Here is a 21,767-nt window from a genome sequence, read left to right on the forward strand (position 1 = left end):
AGCAACAAATTGCCGATGATCTGTGAAAGAAAGAGTGACAAATTAGTAAATGCGTTGCGCCAGATGCAAACTACATTTAAGTAAATAAGAGCAGATATATGACTACTTCTCAGAGATTCACAAAGAAATGCGATCCTGGCCGGTTGTCGCCAAGTGCAACCTCCCCACAAAAAAATAATTAAATAAATTTAAATATGAATAAGGAATGTGATTCTAATTTAGTGTAACCTCTCTACAGAAATTCATTCACATTTAACCTCCACACAAAATTTGTTTCCCATTTAATGTAAGCTCGAAACAGAAAAATTCCTAAACCTCATAATAAAAAATAAATTCAGTAACCTGGTAAAATTTGGACGACAGCAGTGCTGCGTCGTGGCCCTGTAAGATCATTCTGAATAAAAAGTAAAAATTCTTACCTCAATAAAAACGTCGAATATATCTGCTCTTACCTAAAAAATTTTTCGGCACAGCTCCGTGCAATGCTGGCCTATACATTTGTGATTTGTGAAATGAAGCAACTGATTTTTTTGAAATGAATGCTTTTTTAAAAAAATTACTTTATATTACCAAAATTATTATTAGGACATTTTTAAAACATTTGGATGACAATTCAGATACATTACTAGATATGCGCGACGCTGCTTCTTTACCTTATACAATAATACTCCATCTCCAGATTCCCGACCAGAGCAGACTCCAGACAAGCGCAGACAACCTCAGACTAGCAACTAGCAAGAACTAACTGCTACAGTTACACAGTTCGTACTGCAGTCAACGCTGCTCTCTGGTCAGCGATTCTATATCCCAGGCAGCGCATACCTCTTACAGGGTTACAATGTGCTTAGTATACAGCACGACAATCCTCCCTTTCGGTGGTCAGACGGGATCGACTAGCAGTCTGGAGAAGAGTAAACTTGCAGTTACGTCCCCAAGCATTCCAACATCCGGCTACTGTCACATCTGAATGTTCCACAAATCTGGATACTGCATGATTCGGCCAGCCGTCCAAATGGGGATCCACAATGAAGCCCCTTTCCAACTCTATCACTTGCTTATAACGTCGACTCACACTAGTCTCCATGTACTTCACAGCGATCACTCAGCATCTGACGCTGTTTACACCCCTTGTAAAGGGCGTCTCACAGTTCGTGTTTCACACTTCTAGAGGTTGTACATGGAACGTAGCATATCAAGTTTTCCATACAACCCATGATGGGAAACGTCATCCAACGACGCAACAGAGAGACAAAGTTACAGGCGCCGGCAGCTGTAGATGTATGTATATGATTATGTTACGAACTTTCTAGTATGATGGAGAAGGCTAAATGTGTCAATTTTATTTAAGAGTCCTTGTACCGATAACGAACGAGTCGAAAGTTACAAGCAAAAATCGTTCTGATACCTCTGACAGTTGGAAGCGTGTACTGGTACTGTTGTTGCTAATATAGTAAGGTAGGCAACTTTCAGAGGTGGTAGTATGGACCAAAACAAATAAAGTCCATTAAACGTGAGCTCTAAAATGAATAACTGAGGGGCTACGAGCACTTGTTCGATACCCTGAAATACATGTCTTCTATTGAACAATTGGTCTTAAGGTATGCATGTTTAGTAGACATTTATTCGTCTTCTGCTCCATATTACCATCTCTGCAAGCTGTCTACCCTACAATCTTAGCAACAACAGTACCGGTACCCATATCCAACTGTCAGAGGTATCAGAAAGATTTTCGCTTATAACGTTCGACTTGTTCCTTTGTGGCACAAGAACCTTTACTTCAAAATGATACATTCATATTTCTCCATCAGCCCAGAAAGTTCGTAACATGTTCATCGAATCACTCTGTATATACACACATTTACAGGCACCGGCGCGAATAACTTTGTCGCTCTATAGCGTCTTTGGATAAGGTTTCGTGAGATGGGTCCCTAAGTAAAACTTCATCTGCTCAGTCCCCTCTACAATCTCTAGAAGTGTGTGGTTGTTGTTGTTGTTGTTGTTGTGGTCTTCAGTCCTGAGACTGGTTTGATGCAGCTCTCCATGCTACTCTATCCTGTGCAAGCTTTTTCATCTCCCAGTACCTACTGCAACCTACATCCTTCTGAATCTGCTTAGTGTATTCATCTCTTGGTCTCCCTCTACGATTTTTACCCCCCACGCTGCCCTCCAATACTAAATTGGTGACCCCTTGATGCCTCAGAACATGTCCTACCAACCGATCCCTTCTTCTGGTCAAGTTGTGCCACAAACTTCTCTTCTCCCCAATCCAATTCAATACTTCCTCATTAGTTATGTGATCTACCCATCTAATCTTCAGCATTCTTCTGTAGCACCACATTTCGAAAGCTTCTACTCTCTTCTTGTCCAAACTATTTATCTTCCATGTTTCACTTCCATACATGGCTACACTCATACAAATACTTTCAGAAATGACTTCCTGACACTTAAATCTATACTCGATGTTAACAAATTTCTCTTCTTCAGAAACGCATTCCTTGCCGTTGCCAGTCTACATTTTATATCGTCTCTACTTCGACCATCATCAGTTATTTTGCTCCCCAAACAGCAACACTCCTTTACTACTATAAGTGTCTCATTTCCTAATCTAATTCCCTCAGCATCACCCGACTTAATTAGACTACATTCCATTATTCTCGTTTTGCTTTTGTTGATGATCATCTTATATCCTCCTTTCAAGACACTATCCATACCGTTCAGCTGCTCTTCCAAGTCCTTTGCTGTCCCTGACAGAATTACAATGTCATCGGCGAACCTCAAAGTTTTTATTTCTTCTCCATGAATTTTAATACCTACTCCGAATTTTTCTTTTGTTTCCTTTACTGCTTGCTCAATATACAGATTGAATAACATCGGGGAGAGGCTACAACCCTGTCTCACTCCCTTCCCAACCACTGCTTCCCTTTCATGTCCCTCGACTCTTATAACTGCCATCTGGTTTCTGTACAAATTGTAAATAGCCTTTCGCTCCCTGTATTTTACCCCTGCCACGTTTAGAATTTGAAAGAGAGTATTCCAGTCAACATTGTCAAAAGCTTTCTCTAAATCTACAAATGCTAGAAACGTAGGTTTGCCTTTCCTTAATCTTTCTTCTAAGATAAATCGTAAGGTCAGTATTGCCTCACGAGTTCCAGTGTTTCTACGGAATCCAAACTGATCTTCCCCGAGGTTGGCTTCTACTAGTTTTTCCATTCGTCTGTAAAGAATTCGTGTTAGTATTTTGCAGCTGTGACTTATTAAACTGATAGTTCGGTAATTTTCACATCTGTCAACACCTGCTTTCTTTGGGATTGGAATTATGGTATGAATTGTAAAACACTCACTATATCCTAGCAGGCCAGGTAACAACACAAAGCAAACTCAGTGCACTCTGATGGCCGTTCTGTCAATCACAGAGAACTGCATTTCTAATCATTTACAAACCCGTCGATGGTGTATACGTGTATGAAGTTACATTGATATCCGAGCTTTTCATCCGGGTGCTTCACTTTTCTTATCAGGAAGCGTTTATTAAAAGAAGAATATGACCGATTTTTATTAAATCGGGATATGTGCTATCAGGTCGTCTTTATTAATTGCAACTGTGGTAATAGCGGCTACATAGTGTACTGCGCGCAAAATGCCGTGGCCGCTAGATGCGAGGTCGGCTGGGGAAGCGTGGGGAGTGCGGGAGCGGTGGGGTATCACTCAGAGCTCTGTAGCGGAAATGCCGTGACCTGGAGAGGAAGTGCCGTTCTAAACTGAAGCCTACGCTCGCATTTTTTGTAAATATTTAGAGGGGCCTCTCCGCGTCCACACTTGTATGGTGACCATTCAAAAAGATCTACTGTCACCTCTGCTTTCGTTAGTATCCAAAAGGAACTCGTCCGGAAATGCAGCGGCATGAGTGGCGAATTTTGAGTAAAACCTACACATTTCTCTGGCTAATATGTCAAAATTTGCTTCTTTTGCCAAAACACAGCGTAGTTTACACTGTCTCAGCTTGCTAACATGGTGTGCAGACACAACTGCGAGAGGATTCTGAGACAGTGGTTTATTAAGTTTATTGAGTGTGGAACTGAGGAAAAGTAAAGTCAGTAGCTTATGAAAAAGCAAAAACGCGTGTCACATATGTTGTTCCAAAAACCATAGCATTTCTCGTTTCACTAGCTATCGACGGACTTTAAAAATTACACTCTTTCACAGAAAACGTCTGTAATCATCGAAATAGCATAGTAGATATTGAAGTTTTATATAATAACGATATGGTAAAATTCTCTCCTTTTTGCACGCCATCATTTTTCAAATTCTCCCTTCGCTATCTAAAACCGTTTATGAAATGTGAGGAATGTTGTGGATATTTCACTCTGCCCTTACCGCTGGCGCGGCGAGACCGCAAATGACTGTGCTATATCACATCACTTTTCTCAAGACTGGTGACAGATACTTCTATCCAAGTGTCAAGAATTCAATATCTTAGCCAAATTTCACACGCAACAACATATTATGTAATATGTACTAAACCCAAAATCATAGCAACCGCTATTTCTTAGTGTACATTTTTCTGAATTTCGCGCAGTGTCTTACTTTTCGCGTGAATATCACAATAACGAAATGATGAGCATATCATCGGTGAACCTGGCATACAAAACCATAAGTAAAGCAAAAATGAATTTCTTTACCTAGTAGTTTCTGTATAATCGTTTGAGAAAGATTGCAGGGTGCGTGCTCCTGCATAAATTAGTGAATTCGCCAAGCACATTTGGATGAAAATTGGTCACGGAGCATTGCTCACCGTATCCTGCACGAGCTGTAGGTGTGTGCCGGTAGCTATTGGGGTGGCATCTACCAGCGTGCGTGTCTTCATTGAAGAGTGGAGCTGCATTTCGCTGATACTTTCGTAGCTGCAAGAGCAAGGTTTTGCAACTGTGCTGAGAGGATGCAAAGTCACTAACTACGTAAATGGAAAGAAATTTCGATTGTATTGAAATTTTCTTTCCCAAACCCCCCCCCCCCCCCTCCCAAGGAAAAAGAAAAAGCACACATACCATTCAGCACCGTTGGTGGCTTTCCAGGTAGTGTCGACTCAAAATGCACACTATGTTTTAATTTATTGAGAGGTTCCACTACACACTCGTTCATCATTTTATTACAGTGTTCTTCACCAATGTAGGTCACAAATACTGACACATTTTAAATATACATCCGTACCCAAGGCAGAACTAGAAGTTCCAGATTTTGCTATGCGAGGTGGCTAGACAAAATGATGTTTGCAAACAGAACCAGGCGTCCTGCAGACAGATAAATAAGTTCGTCATCAGGGTGAAGAAAGTCAGAAAAGATATTGCATATTTACTAGTTTCAAGTGTACGCTTAGCGATTTGTCTATTTTTCGGAATAGTTTAGCCATTCATTGTCTGTCATAGTGCTTGAAACTGGAAATGCCAAATGACTATGTTCTGAAATCTTCCTCTAGCGTTGGACGTTCAGGTAGCAATGCTTACTCTCATGGTGCATGCCAGTGATAAAAGCTAGTGAAGTGTGACTGTAGGAAGTATTTACATATAGCTGAACGTTACTTTACTGACAGTAAAATAATACATACATGTCTCACGCAAGCTATATTCTTTCACACAATGACGTTTCCTATGTGGGAAATAATTAAAGAAAAATTGTGACTGGCAACAGAGGATGGATGAAATAAAACTGTACTCTCTCAGCTAAGAATTTTGTAAGTAGATATAGCTGTCATAAACAAAGTACCTCAAACGTTTTGAGTTTTATTTTTGCAAGAAATTGTTTCACAAAACTGAAACGAACTGCCCCTGTCCCAAGGTCGGACACTGTGTACGCTCCCGCTCAGATTAGATTATCGAAATTCTTGTAACCTACGAGTGCAGCTTGCAGAGGAATATCGACCTGATATTTTTTTTCCTTGCTCTTTTGTGCCGTTTCCTCTGCACGCTACCAAACTTCTGGAGAGCTCTGTCGTGTTCGTTGCATCAGTTACATACTCAAACTTCCTTGGCATGAAACTTCCTGGCAGATTAAAACTGTGTCCCGGGCCGAGACTCGAACTCGGGACCTTTGCCTTTCGCGGGCAAGTGCTCCACCAACTGAGCTACCCAAGCACGACTCACGCCCCGTCCTCACAGCTTCACTTCTGCCAGTACCTCGTCTCCTACCTTCCAAACTTTACAGAAGCTTTCCTGCGAAACTTGCAGAACTAGCACTCCTGAGAAAAAAAAGGATATTACGGAGACATGGCTTAGCCACAGCCTGGGGGATGTTTCCAGGATGAGGTTTTCACTCTGCAGCGGAGTGTGCGCTGATATGAAACTTCCTCGCAGATTAAAACTGTAAAGTTTGGAAGGTAGGAGACGAGGTACTGGCAGAAGTGAAAGCTGTGAGGACGGGGCGTTAGTCGTGCTTGGGTAGCTCAGTTGGTTGAGCACTTGCCCGCGAAAGGCAAAGGTCCCGAGTTCGAGTCTCGGCCCAGCGCACAGTTTTAATCTGCCAGGAAGTTTCATATCAGCGCACACTCCGCTGCAGAGTGAAAACCTCATTCTGGTTCCTTGGCATGCTTTAATACGAAGTGATGTAGATACGTTACTTTTCATGTTTCCATTTTCTTTTCCTTAATTAGGCTTACATTGTTTGGCTACACGAGTAAAGTTATGTAAATACCAGAGAACTCTCCAGAATACATCGTCCACTCGGCAGCGACATTTGCGCTGTTGTGGAGCTTCCTGGCAGATTAAGGCTGCATGCCGACTGAACCTCGAACCCAGCACACAGTTTTAATCTGCCAGACGTTTCAACAGATAATTTTTTAAGTTTCAGAACAAATACTGTCTCAATATTTTAGCAGTATTGTGTCAGAAATCGTTATCTCACTGAACCTGTAAGTCATTCTACCATGCTGAGTCAAATGCACACGTAGTTGAAAATAACCCAGAGAGCCAAAGATGGTAAGAAATTAAAGTCGTGCAACTGGCTCCGTAATTGACAGCTCAAGTTTCAGATGAACACCACAACGTAGTTATCAGCACATTGCGCAAAGTGGGAGTAATAATTTTTAGGATGCTAATGGAAGTATTATCCAGTTAAAATAGCATAAAAATTTCTGACATCCAAATTACACTGATAAGTGACAGATGAGTCTCTAATGACCCCGTTTAATATCATTACAGTGGATCATATGTCTCGGTGTAGAGTACGAAACGCCCTGCTTAAGTCCGCAGGACAGAACAGGTAGTTGAAGTTGTGGAAAGGGGCCAAATGGCGGCCGTCAGCTACACTCAAACACATAACTTTATTTAGTTGTCCAAATAATATAGCAAAAATTTTTGAACTTAGTTATCGGCTGAATAGGCCACACTATCTTATGCCTTAAGGGTACAACCACTTAAATTTAAAAACGGCTGAAGGCCATCAACTTAAAATTCAGACTCAAAACAAAATATTTAGAACGCAGAAGGCCTCACTTAAGTAAGTTCTACAGCTTGGCTGAAGGCCCAACAAATCTAACACTTGAAAAGCAAAAAAGTTTCATTCAAAGACGGCTGAAGGCCCGTGATTTAAGACTGCAGGTGAAATTGATTTAAAAAAAGAAAAAAAAAAAAAAAAAAAAAAAAAAAAAAAAAAAAAAAAAAAAAAAAAAAAAGAAAAAAAAAAAAAGAACACAAGGCAGAAGGCCTTATCTTAAATTAGGCTGAAGGCCCACACAGTCTGATACTTGAAGGACAAGAATTTTAATTTAAAAATTGTTGAAGGCCGATTACTAAAATCAACTAAAATAATTTTTAGTAGGCAGAAGGCCCAAAGCTTTAAACAATATTTTACACAGGCTGAAGGCCCAAACCGTGATTGATAATACACGATTTACTCTACGTAATTTATTTGTTTGTATATCTCCGTTATCAGAGAATCTTTTTAGAGTTATAATTCTCAAGATTTATAATTATAAAATATTTCAGGTCAAGGTGCAGCTTATAGTTAAGCCAAACAATCTAAGATTTAACAAGTAAGGAATTTAAATTTTAAAGCAGCTGAAGGATCATTATTGAAAAACACAACTACAATAAATTTTCAAAAGGCAGAAGGCCTAAAGCTTTATCCAACAAAAATAATTTTAAATGCGGCTGAAGGCCCAAACAATGCAAGACTTGAGAAGTAAGGAACCTTCAGTTTCAAAGCGGGTGAAGGCTCATTATTTAAAACCCACCTAAAACCACACAAATTCAAACCATCGGCTATAAGTCATTAAACTACACAATCAAACACCAATAAGAAAAGGCAGTACAGCCAGCGGCGATCAGAAGTTTCCGGGGGTCGGTCTGCACTTGAAATATTAACGTTCGCACAGGGGAGAGAGGTGGTCGGCCCCATTATATCCGATCCGCCGGCAACCCAACCAAGAGACAGTCAATGGACCCACCGACAAGACGACTTGCTTTCCAGCCGACCAGTGCACAAGAAACTCCAATGCCAAAACGCAAAAGGCATAAGCTGTCAAAACCACACACATGTGTTGGACAGGGACAAGACCGTGAGGAAAGCACACTGCCTGAATTTCACGTCAGCGGCCAGAGCAGGTCACCCGAACGCTAACTGCCACAAGGCAGAAAATACCGCTGGTGCACTTGGACTTCAAATAACCAAAACACAGTTAAACTACACCGGATGGTGGCCAAACTTTCGCCAACTCGAACACTCGCTGTTTCTCACGAGAATACCCTCAACAACCAACCATGAAAACCAACGGCAGAATGTGAACAGTCTGGCTTCGGTAATCAAATCACCACTCAACTTTGATGTCCTGGATCGGTGAGTAACGAACCCCGTAGCAATCGGAACAGCTCCCACACACTCCGACACTGCGGGCCCTGCCCACTGCGCCACGTGGAGATTTCCTGGCTGATCCACACCAACCGACCGACTGCCGCACACCGGCTAGCCGGAAACTATAAGCACCAAAGATAGTACAAGGTGCGAATATGAATACATACCACTGCTGCCACACGTAGAAGGAGAACCACGGCATAACCGCAGTAACCGCGGGAAACCAAACGCAGAGTAACAGTCCAGGTTTAAACCAACGAATAAGCCGGGGCCAACACGGCTCAGAGTAGTATCCTCGGATTTTCTCAGCGCGTTTCAGTATTCTGCTCGCCATTTGCTTCGGGGCTCTTGTGTTGGAATAGAGCATGAGTCATCTACGCAGTCAGCCCAAAATATTTTCGAGACTATTTGAGACATTGTACACTCTAAGACAAAAAAAAGAAGGAATTTTCCGATTGTGACGGAAATCGTTAACTGTGTACAGACCAGCAAACTCGGAGAAACTGGTTGATTTATTCAAGAACATAGTTCCAATGACGTGTTAGTTCACCTCTGACCCTTATGCAAGCAGTTATCCGGATTGGTACTGATTGACAGATTTGCTGATTGTCAGCCTGAAGAATAATCGTGCCAAATTCTATCCAACTGTCGTGTTAGTTCGTCAAAATCCGGAACTGGTTGGAAGGTTCTGCCTATAATGCTTCAAACATTCTGCATTGGCGATGGATACGGCGATCTTTGCTGACCCAGGTAGGGTCTGGCACAGAACGAAGAGAAGCAGGGGAAACTCTCGCCGTGTGCGTGCGGGCGTTATCTTGCTGATATGTAAGCCCAGGATGGGTCGCCATGAATGGCAACAAAACGGGGCATAGAATATCGTTGACGTACCGCTGTGCTGTAAGGGTGCCGCGGATAACTACCAAAGAGGTTCTGTTATGAAATGAAACAGCTCCCCGGTCCATCACTTCTGACTGTCAGACCGTGTGGTGGGTGACGGTCACGTTAATATCGCACCGCTGTTCAGGGCGTCTCCAGCAACGTCTTCCCTGGTCAATGGGGAGTGTAATCTCTTTGACTGGAGTAGAATTCTCTTCGGTGATGAGTCCCATTCGTATTGAGCTCCGATGCCCGGCGAAGACGTGTATGACACGATCAAGACAGGCGTGGGACACCAACCCGACAGCCATGTGTCATGTGGCCGACAAACAGTAGTGATGTTCTGGTGTGAAACTTCCTGCCAGATTAAAACCGTCTGCTGGACCGAGACTCGAATTCGAGACCTTTGCCTTTCGCGGGCAAGTGCTCTGCCGACTGAGCTACCCAAGCACGAACCTCGTCTCCTTCCTTTCAAACTTCACAGAAGTGCAAGACCAGCACATCTGGAGGAAAAGATATTGCGGAGACGTGTCTTAGCCACAGCCTAGGGAACGTTTCCAGAATGAAACTTTCACTCTGCAGCGGAGTGTGTGCTGATATGAAACTTCCTTGGAGATTAAAGCTGTGTGCAAAGCCGAGACTCGGGCTCGGGACCTTCGCCTTTCGCGGACAAGTGCAAGTGACAGAGCACTTATCCGCAAAAGAGCAGCTGAGAAACATCCACCGATGGAGCTGAATACGAATTTGACACACTGCACTGAACACGGAATTCGTCTCAAAAGTTTTCTATTTTTCCTTCACGTGGCTAAGAATTATGCCGCACGGGCACAAAGCTTCCATAACCAAATCGAAGGGGGCTTCAAAGAGGAGTTCAAAGACGCTAGTCTTTCGAACTTCCGGACCAGCATGATAACTGTCACCACATTTACGTTCCCGTCAGAATGGTGAAAGCGGAGTCCATCGATGGATCCACGTAGCAGCCTATCTGGAGCCGATTCGTCTTTGAGCTTGAGGTAAACTGTGCTGGAGACAACGGACAAATTAATTCCTAGTAGGTCGTGTGGTTCTAAATACACCACGTCACTTTAGAAACGTTCGATTTCATGAGCTTTGGTCGAGTGTAATTTTCACTGAACATAAGCTGGATCATCACCTTTGGAAACGAAAGACCCATCGCGTGGCGAGTCTACTACACAACCGCATGTATACAAAGTAAACAAATTCTAACTAGCTTAGTGTGCCTTGGAGCGCTAAAAATGTTCGCGCTCCTACACAGCCGAAGGCCAACTGCCGACTGAGCTGCCCAAGCACAACTCACGGCCTCTCCTCACAGCTCTATTCCGCCGGTACTAGATGGATCACTTGAACGCACTTCTGGGTAAATCATTGAGCAGACAATACCCTTACATAAAAATGAAACAACATCCCAAGCATTCGACCAGAATCGATAACTAGTAACTCAGATAGGTACGAAAAGACTTCACATTACTTTTAGCTACCCAGTTTCAACTATTTTTTAAGCTATTACGTTTTATGAATTTAATAATAATTTTGCGCCTCTCATTCTATTTTTAAGCAGAGTAGAATGAAGGACACAAAACCAATGATCAGCTAAAATTGACACAAAAAAGAACAGCAAAAAGTGATAGCCAATTGGAGCGAAATACAATTTGGAACACAAGAAAGAGGACAGCAAAAAATGGATAACGAATTTAAGTGCTCTAGAATTTGGGACAAAAAAATGGAAATCGGAAATGGATAACAAATTAGAGTGCAGTAGAATTTTGGACATAAAACTGGAAAGCAAAAAACGGATAGCAAATTTGAGCGCACTAGAATACGAAACACAAAAACCGAGGACCTGTTCTGGTTGCAGACAAGAAGGATATATTGGCTCCGGCTGCCTTCAGACATGTCTCTTGCAGGTACCTCCTGCGGGACAGACACTGGCGCCGCAGATGACGTCCCTCCGTCTCACATGTGTGGAGACATTGATCACGATCGGCATTCGTCTCAGGTGACCTTGAGTTCTACCCTGATCCTTTACTACAGCACTCACATTCGATCCAGCAGAATCTCCATCCAGTGACAACTACGTTGGAGTCAGGAACAAGTGACGGGGCTTGAAGAGGACAATACCGACACTATACCGACATCCGTTGCGGGGACGTGCCAATGCAATCATAATTCCCCAGAATGGTCTAAAAGGGGGCAGCTGTCCACAGAAGAAGGGTTGCACGAACGACCTGCACAGCCGGAGCACGAGGATTGATCGCAGCACGTAGCTGTCTGCTGGATTACACGCAGCCACTCCCGTCATCCAGCTGTCACAGGCCAACCAGGAGCATAAAACGCAAGGCGGAGAGATGGAGGCTACTATGCAGTAGGATGACCCCACGATTGCGGGATAGCCAACCGACGGACCCCGTCCCGCAGTACTCGTTGAGAGACTGAGCTAATATCTGACCGATGAGCTGCAGGAGGCAGATGATCAACCGATGCCCCTCGCCGACGCTGCGTCAGACGGGCCCCGTAAGCAAGGTACCTTTAACTTGCGTGTCAGCTGCCCTGGTGATGGGACGACCATCAGTCCACAGTTATGGCAATGCCGCGACCGTTCCCAGCCCGCATAATTGCATGCGATATCACAAGTATACCGCTTAGGTACTGTTAACGTCAATGGCATTCGGACCCTGGTAAAGGTACAAATGTTAAGGGACACGATACGGGCAGTGGAAATGGATATTGTTTTCCTTCAAGAGTACGGGATGACATAAGATTAGACTTTTGTGGTACCGACGCTTACACACATTAACAAATGTTTTGCATCACCTCGGTTCCGAGAGTTCCGGAACCTGTACAGAAAATAGGAATAGAAATCAACATAAAAATCATTTCCGCCCTTTTTATTGCTCATGAAAACCACACTTTGCATATTGTACCACCTTATAGCGAGACCTTTAGAGGTGGTGGTCCAAATTGCTGTACACACCGTTACCTCTTATACCCAGTAGCACGTCCTCTTGCACTGATGCATGCCTGTATTTGTTGTGGCATGCTATCCACAATTACATCAAGGCACTGTTGGTCCAGATTGTCCCACTCCTCAACGGCGATTCGGCGTAGTTCCATCAGAGTGGTTGGTGGGTCACGTCGTCCATAAACAGCCCTTTTCAATCCATCCCAGGCATGTTCGATAGGGTTCATGTCTTGAGAACATGCTGGTCACTCTAGTCGAGCGACGTCGTTATCCTGAAGGAAGTCATTCACAAGACTTGTACGATGGCGCCGCCAATAGTCGTCCATGAAGACAAATGCCTGACCAATATGCTGCGGATATGGTTGCACTATCGGTCGGAGGATGGCATTCACGTATCGTACAGCCGTTACGCCAGCTTCCATGACTACCAGCGGCGTACACCGGACCCACATAATGCCACCCCAAAGCAGCAGGGTACCTCCACCTTGCTGCACTCGTTGGACAGTGTGCCTAAGGCGTTCAGCCTGACCGGTTTGCCTCCAAACATGTCTCAGACAATTGTCTGATTGAAGGAATATGAGACACTCATCGGTGAAAAGAACGTGATGCCAATCCTGAGCGGTCCTTCCAGCATGTTCTTGGGTTCCTCGGAGCCGTAATCCGTAGGTCAGTTCCTGTCTCTCTGTATCTCCTCCATGTCCGAACATCATCGCTTTGCTTCACTCCGAGAATCCTGGACATTTCCCTTGTTGGGAACCTTATCTGGCACAAAGTAACAATGCGGACGCGATCGAATCGTGGTATCGACCGTCTACAGACAACAAGAGCCGTGTACCTCCTTCCTGGTGGAATGACTGTAACTGATTGGCTGTCGCCCCCCCCTCCCCCCCCCCCCCCTCGTCTAATTGGTGTTGCTCATGCATGGTTGTTTACACCTTTGGGTGGGTTTAGTGACATCTCTGAACAGTCAAAGGGTTTGTGTCTGTGACACAATAACCACAGTCAACGTCTACCTTCAGGAGTTCTGGGAACCGTGATGATGCAAAACTTATTTTGATGTGTCTAGTTTACCGGCCTTACTGTTTAAGGAAGGGATCGAGACGTTGCTTCAAGAAAATGCGAAGCATAACATAGTGGGCGGCGATTTCAACTGTTTCTTTAAAGTCAGTGCCGCCATTAGACTGTTGTTTATTTAGTGTTACATTTACACTCACACAATCATGATTTCGGCTTAAAGTGCCATTATCACCTGTTTTCTGAAAGCAGGTTAGACAATAACAGTGAAATACATCTCACATGGTTATATCACTTGTTATGTATTTCACTATTATTGTCTAACTTGCTTTCAGAAAACACGTGATAATGGCACTTTAAGCCGAAATCATGATTGTGTAAGTGTAAATGTAACACTGTAATAAACAACAGTCTAATGGCGGTACTGACTTTAAAGAAATATACACTCCTGGAAATGGAAAAAAGAACACATTGACACCGGTGTGTCAGACCCATCATACTTGCTCCGGACACTGCGAGAGGGCTGTACAAGCAATGATCACACGCACGGCACAGCGGCCACACCAGGAACCGCGGTGTTGGCCGTCGAATGGCGCTAGCTGCGCAGCATTTGTGCACCGCCGCCGTCAGTGTCAGCCAGTTTGCCGTGGCATACGGAGCTCCATCGCAGTCTTTAACACTGGTAGCATGCCGCGACAGCGTGGACGTGAACCGTATGTGCAGTTGACGGACTTTGAGCGAGGGCGTATAGTGGGCATGCGGGAGGCCGGGTGGACGTACCGCCGAATTGCTCAACATGTGGGGCGTGAGGTCTCCACAGTACATCGATGATGTCGCCAGTGGTCGGCGGAAGGTGCACGTGCCCGTCGACCTGGGACCGGACCGCAGCGACGCACGGATGCACGCCAAGACCGTAGGATCCTACGCAGTGCCGTAGGGGACCGCACCGCCACTTCCCAGCAAATTAGGGACACTGTTGCTCCTGGGGTATCGGCGAGGACCATTCGCAACCGTCTCCATGTAGCTGGGCTACGGTCCCGCACACCGTTAGGCCGTCTTCCGCTCACGCCCCAACATCGTGCAGCCCGCCTCCAGTGGTGTCGCGACAGGCGTAATGGAGGGACGAACGGAGACGTGTCGTCTTCAGCGATGAGAGTCGCTTCTGCCTTGGTGCCAATGATGGTCGTATGCGTGTTTGGCGCCGTGCAGGTGAGCGCCACAATCAGGACTGCGTACGACCGAGGCACACAGGGCCAACACCCGGCATCATGGTGTGGGGAGCGATCTCCTACACTGGCCGTACACCACTGGTGATCGTCGCGTCGAGGGGACACTGAATAGTGCACGGTACATCCAAACCGTCATCGAACCCATCGTTCTACCATTCCTAGACCGGCAAGGGAACTTGCTGTTCCAACAGGACAATGCACGTCCGCATGTATCCCGTGCCACCCAACGTGCTCTAGAAGATGTAAGTCAACTACCCTGGCCAGCAAGATCTCTGGATCTGTCCCCCACTGAGCATGTTTGGGACTGGATGAAGCGTCGTCTCACGCGGTCTGCACGTCCAGCACGAACGCTGGTCCAACTGAGGCGCCAGGTGGAAATGGCATGGCAAGCCGTTCCACAGGACTACATCCAGCATCTCTACGATCGTCTCCATGGGAGAATAGCAGCCTGCATTGCTGCGAAAGGTGGATATACACTGTACTAGTGCCGACATTGTGCATGCTCTGTTGCCTGTGTCTATGTGCCTGTGGTTCTGTCAGTGTGATCATGTGATGTATCTGACCCCAGGAATGTGTCAATAAAGTTTCCCCTTCCTGGGACAATGAATTCACGGTGTTCTTATTTCAATTTCCAGGAGTGTATTATGTCTGTGGCCCCGCATTATGAAAAAATTATTAGATTTTAACTGTGTTCTGCAGCCCGAGAACCAATACCCGCACTTGCACGTAGCCGGCCAGTGTGGCCGAGCGGTTCTAGGCGCTTCAGTCTTGATCCGCGCGACCGCAACGGTCGCAGGTTCGAATCCTGCCTCGGGCATTGCATGTGTGTGATGCCCTTAGGTTGGTTAGGTTCAAGTAGTTTTAAGTTCTAGGGGACTGATGACCTCAGACCCATAGCGCTCAGACCCATTTTAACCATTTTGAACGTTGCACGTACTGGTACGGCACCTAGTGCTGCAAGACACTTGGATCCTACAACGTGGTGACAATCGTAGGTCCACGTACCTTACCAGCCACTGGGCCAGCCGCTTAGATATGGTGTACGTATCACGAGGGTTCTGAGTGCCGACACTTGGCGCTGAGATTGGGCCAACGGCTTTTACTGGCCACCGAGCTTGTATCTGCGCTGCAGCGAATAGGCAAGACATAGCAGGGGACAGTGGAAACTGAACGTTTCCAATCTCCGCGATGAGGCCTGTCGCCGTGAGATTGAGGATACCCGGTGCCGCTGCCAACGCCACCAACGAGCTCACAATTCCATATTGTTGTAGTGGGTCAGACCTGTCATACGCGGGGTATTTGTCGCCTATTGCAGAGATAAGTCCGGCTGGTAATGGACGACTTCAGAATTTTATTATACGGTATTAAGGGAATTCGCAATGCAACCGCTATCGCAGACGGTCAACGGGCTGTTCAGCAAATCAAAGACTTCTTGCTCTAACTCGCTGCGGTGCAACTTGAACGCTCAACGTCTGTGCAAGAATGTAAAACGGTCTTCATAGCCAAAGAGTGTCGCTACATTACATAGTTCGAGAAAGATAACAGCGCAAAAGGAAGCTCAAATGGCAGTTGAAAAGGCAGAGTGGAGATAAGCTGTGACACCAATAGATACTGCGTTTATCCAATACTGTTGCAACTTATGTGGTGAGGGCCCAAGAAGCGACATGGGACTGGCAGACTCATTTCACGACTTGGAAGCAACCGAGGCCGTGCAGAACGATGGCACGCTTGTGGCAGACATTAGCCGGTACGAAGTGGATATGGCATTGATGAGTGGTGCGTTGAACAAATCACCTGGGCCTGATGGGCTCCCTGTTGAGTTTTACAGCCCCTTCTTCGGTCTTATGGTCGAAACGTGGATCCATATGTGTAAAGAACGTACGACACCCACCTTCCGAGTCCCCACCGAATTCACGGGAGGCATCATGATGCCTGTGCCTAAACCTGGCGCTTGCAGAACTATTGACCCCTGACTTTGTTCAACATCGACTATAACCTTTTCACAATCATCCTCTGTTCCAGTCTGCACTTCATTATCAATGATGCAATACATGCCGATCAAACGTGCATTGGTGGAAAGAGCAATGTTCACACGGCGTTGGGATAGTATATGGATGTAATCGCACTGATGTCAGGCAAGTGTTGACAACGTATAAAATTGTCGGCCTGGCTGTAAATCGTCCAATGATAGCCAAATCGACAGTCGGTCTTTTGCTGTGGTGAGGTGTGCACACCTTGTTTGCGTTCTGCCTGTTGTGCTACTTGCGAGAGACCGCGCGTTTGTTTACCTCCACCTTCATCGAGCATCATGGCGTTTTCTTACCGCCAAGCCACAATTAAACTAACTTTTCCTTTGGATGCCAAACGATCGAAGGCGTATGAAGTGGAACATTTTATAGGAGATGAAATGCGTCTCCCACCACAAGATGTTCTCTGAATTCATTTTTCGAGCCTCGGTACTACTGCGCACATAAAGCTGGCGAATAACAAGCTGTGCGCCGACGTCGTGCGCCGCCACGCTAACGATCTTTTCCCTGACAGACAGGGACTGTCGTGGTGGATCAAGCTCTTTGGGCCTCCGGACATTGAGGGTTTTCGAACTCCCGTTTGAAGAATCGTCGGACGTCATGGTGGCCATTTTTAAACTTTATGGTAACGTCGTCACTGGCTGACCGTGGAAGACGTACGAAGCATACCGTGTCCTCAATGGTGTCCGTCAAATAAAAACTGAATTATGGAAACACGTGCCTTCCCACTTGGTTATTGTCATCTGTAGGTTTGTGGCCAGCTGTGCACCTGTTCAGGTTGTGATCGGGAAGGCCATGTCCGTCCTCAATGTCTCCGACATAGTCTGGTTCAGACGCCGATCGGAGACGTCGCTGTTCCCGCGGCGCCCACTGTGTTACCTGTATCTCATGCGTCTGCGGTGGTGCTGCCTGCCGCGCCCCCTCCGAATCAGTCGGTAACGGCATTAATTCTTCTCGACGACGTGATGGACATTTCGCCTGACTCTCCTACACCCCTGCCGGAGACCATACAAATGGACGATGACCGTCAGCAGGCACACGCTGTCTGTCCTGACCCCATGATTGTTGATCCTGGAGCTGTACCTATCTCCGCTTTCCTGCCATGTAGCCACATTTCGGACGATAGCCACTCGCCATCTGACACGTAACAGCATGTTAGCAAGCAACGGTCGTCGAGGAAGAGAAAGGGACAACGCTGTACACCTTCTGATGACTGCCTCCATCGGATGTTGGCACAGTATGATGACCCTACTACTAATGGTGCGCTGTCCTCTGACGCCCTGACACGTGACGATGTGACGTCTTTCCTCATCTCTATCGTCAGCGTCCACCTCTGGACACCGACCTCCCACGCCTACCTGCCTTCCTGTGCCTGACGCCATCTGTGGACACACCTCTGATAGTATACCACAGAATCGGCCCAGTTGGTGATGGCATTCTGAAGCTGTACAGAGCGAGGGAACCACCTTGGTGGGATCGGCTCCCTCCCTGTCACAGTGACACGCCCTCCCAGGGATCTCCCTGTGCTTCCCCGTGATGGAATTGCCCGACCGCCTTACGATGGTTGCTTTCCAGACTTGTGTGGCCACGGTCAATGTCAACACCTTTTGCATACACCACAAACTGGCTTTACTCCATGACATGCTGTATGCTGCAGACTTCTCCTTCGGGAATTGCACATTGTAACATTTTGTGCTCTCCATGGTTTTACAGCACATATCTCTCATGCTTCCTCTATTGGAACGTGACGATATCCTCGTTGCCTATCTCCCTGATGCCAGCCGTATGGATCTCAAGCTTAGTGGCACTAGGATTGTCAGCGTCTACGCGCCATCTGGTTCGGGTCGCCATCGTGAACGTTCCACCTTCGTCTCAGAGACTGTTACACCTCTCTTCCTCAGTCGGCAGGATGCATTGAGGCGATTTCAACTCCAAACAGGCACCCAAAGACCAACTACCACGTCACTCTCCGTGCGCGGCGCTAGCGACAATTCTCCAGCACCTCAGCCTAGTGCATTCTTAGGGGCACGTTCATGGCGATCGTCCGGGGTTTACGCAGTTCCAGCTGTCTCGATCGTGGTTACATCTCTCACGATACTGTCAGTGGGTTGCAGGCTGCCGAAGTAGGGCCCATTTCGTTCTCTGGCCTTGACGCATATATCTGCGCCATCAGACTGTCGCCAAAGTGTATGACGCGGCCATGGATCATGGAAACTGAGCACCATCCACCTTATGTCACCCGACTCCCGGCAGCTCATCGAGACTATGTGGACAGGTTGTCGTCGACGCCGTGATGCCTACCAGTCTGCCCTGTCTTGGTGCGTGCTCTGCACAAAACCTGTGCTCCTCAAGGCTTGATTGGTTATGGAAGGGAGGTTGCAGCGTGGTGAAGACGGCTCAGGAGTTCTATTACATCATTATCAGTGAATGTACTACGATGCTGCATTCGCCAGGGAGCCAGGCGATTGTGAATCCTGACAACACACAGCTCACATCCCTCTCTTGCCGCCATCTAGATTCTAGAGGGGGCTAGGTTAGGGCGCGCACACACGACGAGTGAGTGGAAGAGCGGCCATCTATGTATCATGCCATAGCATAGCATACTTTGAGTAATGTTCTTACGACCGATGATGGGCAACGTTTTGATACTCAACTGGATGCTGTAATTTGAACAATACCACACTGCCAACATCAAGGCGGTCTGCATGTAAGCGGCATTGGTTTCGATTGTTTGCCATGGCCTACTGCTCAAGATAAAGTACGAGACTCTCACCCTCCCGCAGTGCAGGGGCGATTTAGGTCTGCATCATGTGTTGACAGAGTGGTAGCCCTTTTCATTGGCTCTCACATGGCGTTATGGCGTCGTCATCATACCTACCTTACCAGCCTATTGCTGGAGGCCCTCGCACCACACTCTCTCTCGGACCTATCCAGCTGTCGGTAGCCCCGCAGCCCTTCTTTTACTTCAGCCAATTTTTCCTCAAACTGAGCTACTCCGTTCAGTGGCGCTGCCAACACAATTCACATCCACAGAGGCGATCTATGGTTTTCTTCTGCAGCACAGGTCACCGAATGTGTTTGAGGGGAAGCATCCTTAGGTCGACTGGTGTGCCGTTTGGCAATCAATGTGCGCTCCTTATCTTGACACTGACGTCCAATCTGAATGGTACCTCACTATCAATGGGAAGCAAGTAGGACAGTCATGCCTTCACAGGATTCACCTCGCAGACACCCCGTTGCCTGTCCCCTGTGATGTTATGGACACAGATGAGCACCGACTGTTGTGCAGATCGGCAAGAGATATCTGTTTCTTGGTGTGATAGATGTTGTCCCTAATTACCTGTACGACCCCTCATCAGTTATCTACTCTACTGTTCCTTTTTCCGGATGCAGGATAGTTCCCGCAAGCGAAGATGAACTGTTGAAGTGGATTTGTGGACACGCAGCGCACTACTTGTTCCCTGACGGCAAGAGAATCGTCCTTGATTATTGGCGGTTACTTAACGAAAGCCGTTGTGCAGTTGTCCGCATTCCAAAATAGAGACAATTTTTCTGCAGTTCCCTTAGGAATGTCTTCCCTAACCCATCCCTCAGCTAGGGTATTCCTGTCATGAAGAGTTGATCGCCGCCTCTTCCACATTTAGAACCGATTTACTCTCATTGGAGTGTACTTGTCGGAAAAACTATACGTCGACAGTCTCAAATAATCTGACGTTATTTGCGCCTTCCTCCTTGCGACGCTGTTTTCCTACCGTTCCTGATGGTATTAATTTTAAAAAGAAGAAAGAAAATAAATAAATAAACGATGTTCATTGTACCTCCACGTTCCCCACGCTTTCCTTGGTTCCTGGAGGGTGGAAACGAGACATGGTGCCCAGGCCTCGGACGGCTACCCCTGCCCATTTTGCCTCCACCTCCCCCCCTTTGGGCGCAGGGAAAGTTCCTTGAAAAAAACAAATGTTAAAGAGACGTTCGGGACAAGCGGGAAGTCCTGGTTCGCGTTCCGGTCCATCACAAATTTTCACTGTCGTCTTTCCATTCTACAGCTGATGGTCGTCCATATTTGCTGCTCCCCCCGTCGGAGGTTCGAGTCCTCCCTCGGACATGGGTTTGTGTGTTGTCTATAGCGTAAGTTAGTTGAAGTTAGATTAAGTAGTGTGTAGGCTTACGGACTGATGACCGCAGCAGTTTGGTCCCTTAAGCCCTTACCACAAATTACCAGTTTGCAAATGGGACAGGATCAGAACCAAAATGGAGTTTGTCGGCAGCAGGATAGGAATGTAATGCGCCGACGGATGTTCAGCAGTAGGACATAAGGCCAAGTTAGATGGCTACTGCGTGAGTGGACAGGTCTCATGAGCTGTATTGAAGGTAACTGGTCTACAAGATGGAGATCCTAAAATGGGCTGGAACCCCTATACGTAAAACATTACAGCATTCATAACTTCGTGGAAAAAAGCCAGGCGGATGTAATGAAAACAAACAAGGTAAGAAAATAGGCAGACGATTTGGCAGAACATTTACACTGAATCTGAGTAAACAAATAACCGCAACAACTGTCGTGAGAAGATTTATTGATCTCTTATTGGTTTACAATAATGTCATTCCCTCAGACGCCAAACAGTTGACTTAAGGAACTAGCAAACGTATCTTTTGTTACCATGAGCAGTGAAAATTGTATGGCAAAACTTTTAAGTAAATTACAGGTAGCAAACAAATTACCATGAACCATTTTAGACATGGAAGCTGTCCCTCAATAAAACATGTTAGACGTCCCATCTCCTGGTGCTGATCGTTACG

Source organism: Schistocerca americana, chromosome 1 (assembly GCF_021461395.2).
Source record: "Schistocerca americana isolate TAMUIC-IGC-003095 chromosome 1, iqSchAmer2.1, whole genome shotgun sequence".
Taxonomy (NCBI): Eukaryota; Metazoa; Arthropoda; class Insecta; order Orthoptera; family Acrididae; genus Schistocerca; species Schistocerca americana.